The following is a 5,896-nucleotide window of genomic DNA, read 5'->3' as shown; positions in this document are numbered from 1 at the left end:
CCTGCACTTGGGCAGAGCCCTGTCTACTATCATGCCTTCCCAGTATAGGGGCCCACATTTTGCTTGAACAGGGACTTGAACCCTTAGATTAAAAGCCTGGTGGGCTTCCAACTAAGCTATTCAGACACACATAGGTCAAGAAACCCCATTTCCAGTCTGATTCCCAGGACCCACACCATAGTCTTGAACTCACCATGACCCCAGGCCAAGCTCAGCACACAAGGGTCTGAGCCGCACAACAACTCCAGCTCCCAAGTAATCCACGTTGCAAATCCCGTTTGTGAAGAGTGCTGAGCTTGGCCGAGGAGATGGTGAGTTAAAGCCTAGGGTGCAGGCCCTGGGAATGAGTCTGGAAATTGGCCACTGAAGTTACAGATGCCTGGATAGCTCAGTTGGTAGAGCATCAGACTTTTAATCTGAGGGTCCAGGGTTCAAGTCCCTGTTCAGGCGAAGTAATGTGAGCTTATGTTCCTCTGTGAAGGCACAAGAGTGGACTGGGGTAGTCCTAAGCACTGGTTCAGATTGAGGAGTCTGTGAGCTGCCTTTTTGGGTTCAATTCCCCCCCAAAAGAATACAAAATATTCTTTTTTAATGTGGAGAAATGTAAAGTGCTCTATGTGGGGAGAAAAAATCCACAGCACACAGGCTCAACACACAGGTGCTACATTTGCTAGCACCACATCTGAATGAGACCCAGGTGTCATGATAGACAAAAAATTAACATGAGCCACCAATGCAACGCCACGGCTGGCAGAGCGAATCAAACACTGGCGTGCATCTAGTGAGCATCTCAAGCAAGGCTAAGGCTGTCATTCTCCCTCTCTACTCAGCCTTGGTGAGACCGCAGCTGGACTTCTATATCCAGTTCTGGGCACTGCACTTCAGAAAGGATGTGGAGAAGCTTGAGTATTGGGCATTGCTTTACTACTCAGTGTTTCAGGTGTCACGGTTTAGAACCAGCTGCTCTTATGCAACTGGACCTAGTGTTGAACTTCAGGATTTTCTCCCAGCCTGGATGCCTCCTCCCTGTGGCAGAAGGCCACCTCTGTTTCTCCCCCAAAACTCTGCTCTGTGACAATTTGGTTAGGATGGGACCAGCAGAGGATACACACCTTACCCTATCTCTTTAGGTAACCTGATCTGGATACTTTCTTGAGGGAGGGGGGAAACCTGCTCCCTCTGCCTTTGTGACTGGTATCACATTCAGGGATTTGGCCATAGACTAAACAAGCAGCTGACACCGCAAACTCCAGCTGGTAAATCTGTTGGGTTTGGGGGAGGGGAGAGGGAGGGACACGGAGGAGGGAGGGATTGGGGATGGGGCTGGGACAAGCTGCCCAGCTGGGGCAGGGGGTGTGGGATGTGGGCGCAGCAGTGCTCAGAGTGGGAGCTATGCCCTGATGCCACTTGTCCAGCTGGGGCAAGTGAGCAGGGGGCATGGGATGCGAGCGTGGCTTACTCCGGGTGGAAGGGGGCAAGTGGCAGCAGAGCATAGCCCTAGCTTCCAGCACTGGAACACCCACACCCCACACCTACGCCAGCTCGCAAGCGGTGGCATGCCCACCCTGCCACACCAGCTGGGCAGTTTGTCCCAGCCCCAATCCCTCCCTCCCCCAACCCCAACAGACTTACTAGCTGCAAGCAGCTCTGTCGGCTGCCTGTTTAGTCTATGGCTGAATTTCCGAAGCAGCGCCAAATATTTAGGATCTGATTTGGCTGAATTGAATCAGGACAGTGATTTGAATCTCTGAATTGAATCACTGTCCTCTGAATCCGCTGAATACAAAGCAATTACTTGACGCTTCGCACAGCCCTAACAGACATTACACATAAACTGGTTTAAGTGATCAGAACCTGGTTTCAACCTGTAACAGAACAGACATTCGGTGCACATAAACCAGTTTCAAAATGGCCAAAACTGGTTTGACATAAATCTAGTTGAATGTAGTACTATCAGACTTAACTGATTTGGCTCAAACCGGTTTATCCAATGTCTGTCCAGGACCCTGGTTTAACTTAAACCACAGTCCCCCAGCATCCCAGAAAGCTTTCTGGGCTGGGCTCTCTGCTCCAGCCCAGCAGGGTTGGCCCTGCCCCTCTGCTCCCCAGTTGGAGCAGGGACAGGCAGGGGCTGGAGGCTGGCCAGAGAGGGGTTTAATTCCCCCATCCCTGTCCTACCGACACTCCCACCACCCTGCTGCAGCAGCAATCCAGCATGGCCCCTGAGGAAGAGGGCAGGGAGGAGGGTTATCCCCGCTCTGCTCCCAGAGGTCTGCAGTCAGGTCTGCCTGCCCCGACCACTACCGCTGCCGCTCGCTCCCTGCTTTGGGCAAGGGATAAAATATGCCCCCTCCTGTCCCCTCGTCCAGATGCCAGAAGGAAAGGGAATAACCCCCATCCCTGCCCCCTCCCAAGGGGCCCTGCCAACTAATGTCTGGCCACACCCCTGCCCCTACGCCTGCCTGGCCGCTGCAGTGGGAGGGGGCAGGGTCCTGGATGGGGGCAGCAGCCCTTGTCATAGTGTCGGAGAATGCAAGCCCCTTCCCAGCAAGGGGGCCTGTTGTGGGGTGGGCAGAGCTGCGACGGACTGCGCATGACAGCATTGGGGCTCAGAGGGGGCCAGAGCCCTCCAAGCCTCCTGCAGCACGACCGTGCTCTGCAGCAGCTTTCCCCACCCTGCAGCTTCCCTCCCCCCTCCCCCCACAAGAAGGGGCTCGCACTGCTTGACACTATGACAAGGATTGCTGCCCCCATCAAGGACTCTGCCTCCTCCCACTTCAGTGGCTGGGGCCAGGGATGGGGGTTATACCCTCTCCTTCCAGCATCCAGGGGAGGGAACAGGAGGGGTCTTATTCTGCTGCATGCCCCAAGCAGAGAGCAAGTAACAGTGGTGGGGTTCAGGACAAGCAGACCCAGATGCAGTCTCCCAGGGATAGAACGGGGACTAATCCCCCGCCCTAACCCCTCTGCCTCAGTGGCCACACTGGCCCATCGCTGCAGCAGCAATGGGGGAGTGCCCGGCCTACCCGGCTGGGACCTTGCTGGTGGGACAGGGAGTGGGGAATTAAACCCCTCTCTGGCCAGTTCAGCCCAGACTGGCCACGCTCCCCACCCAGCACAGTTTCCCTGCAGCTGAGGGCATGCTCTAGCGCCCCCCAGCGCCTGGCCCGAGCAGCTGCCCGCATTGCCTCAGTCCAGAGGGAATTTCTGTGCTGTTACAAACCCGTCCAACCTAGGCAGGCTCGACTAACCTGCAAAGGTTGAATCAATTCAGGCTCCAGCTTTTTGAATGTCTGTCCCTAGACTGTGAGGTAGGACAAAAGGGTGCTGGAGTAGTTTAGAGGATAACTTTTTTCTCAGGGGGAACATACTGCAAGTGAGTGAAAGATTTGCTGACAGATCAAAATAATCCAACTGTTTGCTCTGATGTGCTCATCAATTAAGTTCACAAAGGAGAGATTGCAGGTACTTTTAAAAAAAGCTCAGTGACAGCTTGTTTCCAAAGCATAAAAGGTATGCGTGAGTGCGTGTGTGTGGTGGGAAGGGACTCGCTTGATGCATCTCTCATTAGGTCATAAAATATTTGCACTAAAGCAGCAGATGGTAAAGTAACTCTATAGACAACAAGATTATTGGACTAAGATCCCAGCCGGCAGGAACCAGATGTGGTAAGTGAAAAGCAGGATACTGTTAAAGGGACAGCAAATTTCTGTGTGTTATTCAGTGAGAAAATTGTATCAGATGTGAAAATGTGGAAGTGTCTGGCCTCACAACCAAACTCTGTGGGTGATAAAGAAAAGAGAGCTGGAGAAATTTCTCCTGATACAAGTACAAAGGGAGCTCCCAACATGAGGAAAAGGGGCACATTCAAAATTAGTAAGGAAGCATTTTTTCATGTAATGCATGGACACTGCCCTGCTACCTTGTGGAGCTCGTTGCCACAAGAGGTTGCCTGAATTAAAATTGGTTCTACATTTTTATAGATAACAAAAATATCCCGAACGCTAACAGGAAATCCTAAAAGCATACGGAAGAGCTTTGGTTGGGAAAGAAACTCTTCTGCTTTGGGGTTTAAGCCCACAGTAAACTAAAAGGGGGTGGAGAGTCAGGTAGATCCATTACTATCTATAGCAGGATTTCTGTGCTATCTGTTGAAGCAGCTTCTACCAGACCCTGATGAATATAGGTCTATTTGTCACCTTCAATCATGTGCGCCTAGGGCCTAATGGTGACAGGAAACTAGACAAGTTGGACCATGGCTCTGATCTAACCTGACCCATTGATATGTTGCCAGTAGTGAAAAAACTTGCCATTATCTGCAGAAATGTGTTATTAATGCTAACCTGATTACAACTCCAGTTATTTATAGGGCCAGGAGGTGGAAGCACATAACGCCCCCTTCCCTGGAATAGGTCTTTGCGGGTTGGGGTTTAGCACCTTTCTTCCAAATATATCAGGGCAAATTATAAGCTGTGATCAGCACTGCGTTCCTCTAACCTGAGGGCCCCCCCACCACCAGACCTTGTTTGAAGGACTTGTTCCTAGCAAAAGCAATGCATTGCAATGGAGAAAGCTGTCTTGCGCTGTGGACACGCAAGTGTGTTGAACAGCATCGGTGGAGATGCTGGGAGAGGGCCTTTTACATTACAGCAGAGATGTGACTTGGTTGAGATGAAGTAATGCTGAAAGGGTGAAGGAATTGGCCAGTGTCATTGCTGAGCCGCTGGCACGGCTGTTTGAGTACTCATGGTGCTCTGGCCAGGTCCCAGAGGACTGGAAAAGGGCCAATCTGGTACCCATTTTTAAGAAGGGGAGAAAGGGATGAGCCAGGTAACTCTAGGCCAGTCAGTCTTACCTCTATCCTTGGGAATATACTGGAAAAAAATCATCAAAGAGCACATTTGTGAAGGCCCAGCAGGGGAAACCAGCACGGGTTCATCACGGGTAGATCCTACCTGACAAACCTTATAGCCCTCTATGACCAGGTCACACACTGCCTTGATGCAGGAGCTGAGGCTGATGTCATCTACCTGGACTTTAGGAAGGCCTTCAACATAGTTTCACATCCTATTCTCATAGGGAAGCTAACGGGCTGTGGAGTGGTCACCTACACAATCAGGGGGGTGGCAAACTGGCTTAGGGACCTCACCAGGAAGTGGTGGTGGACGGGTTATTCTCATCCTGGAAAGAGGTGGGCAGTGGGGTCCCACAGGGGTCAGTCCTTGGACCGGTGTTATTTAATATCTTCATCAGCAATTTGGACAAGGGTGTGGAGAGCACCCTGTCCAAGTTCGCAGATGACACCACGTTTTGGGGCAAAGTTAACACACAAGAGGGCAGGGAGCAGATTCAGGCTGATCGGGACAGGTTGGATCAATGGGCAGAATGAAACAGGATGCAATTCAACAAAGACAAATGCAAGGTACTCCACCTAGGGAGGAGGAACCCCCAGCACACCTACAGGTTGGGGGATGACCTCCTCAGCAGCTCAGCGGCTGAGAGGGATCTCGGAGTCATAGCTGACTCCAAGACTAACATGAGCCAACAGTGTAACAAAGCCATCAACAAAGCCAATCACACCTTGTCGTGCATGAGTAGATGCATGACCAACAGATCGAGGGAGGTGATGCTCCGCCTCTACGTGGCGCTATTCAGGCCACAGCTGGAGTACTGCGTCCAGTTCTGGGCGCCGCACTTCAGGAGGGCTACGGAGAACCTGGAGAGGGTTCAGAGGAGAGTCACTCGTATGATTAGTGGTCTCAATTAGAGGTTGAGGGATCTGGATCAGCCTTCACAAAAGACATCTGAGGGGAGACCTTGTAGCTGCCTATAAGGGCCAACGAGAGGCAAAGCGCTGCTTGACCTGGTACTGGCTACGAGGGACGACCTAATCGGC

General features: G+C 51.9%; 1 non-coding gene across 1 annotated transcript; it reads left to right on the top strand.

Moving 5' to 3' along the window:
- The first annotated feature begins 377 nt into the window (after positions 1–377).
- On the top strand, positions 378–450 carry TRNAK-UUU. Its single transcript has one exon. It is a non-coding gene; the product is annotated as a tRNA-Lys (tRNA).
- The last annotated feature ends 5,446 nt before the right edge of the window (positions 451–5,896 follow it).

Source organism: Crocodylus porosus, unplaced genomic scaffold (assembly GCF_001723895.1).
Source record: "Crocodylus porosus isolate Cpor-Errol unplaced genomic scaffold, CroPor_comp1, whole genome shotgun sequence".
Lineage (NCBI taxonomy): Eukaryota > Metazoa > Chordata > Crocodylia > Crocodylidae > Crocodylus > Crocodylus porosus.
The sequence above is the reverse complement of the archived record's forward strand: the minus strand, read 5'-3'. Positions and strand labels throughout refer to the sequence as shown.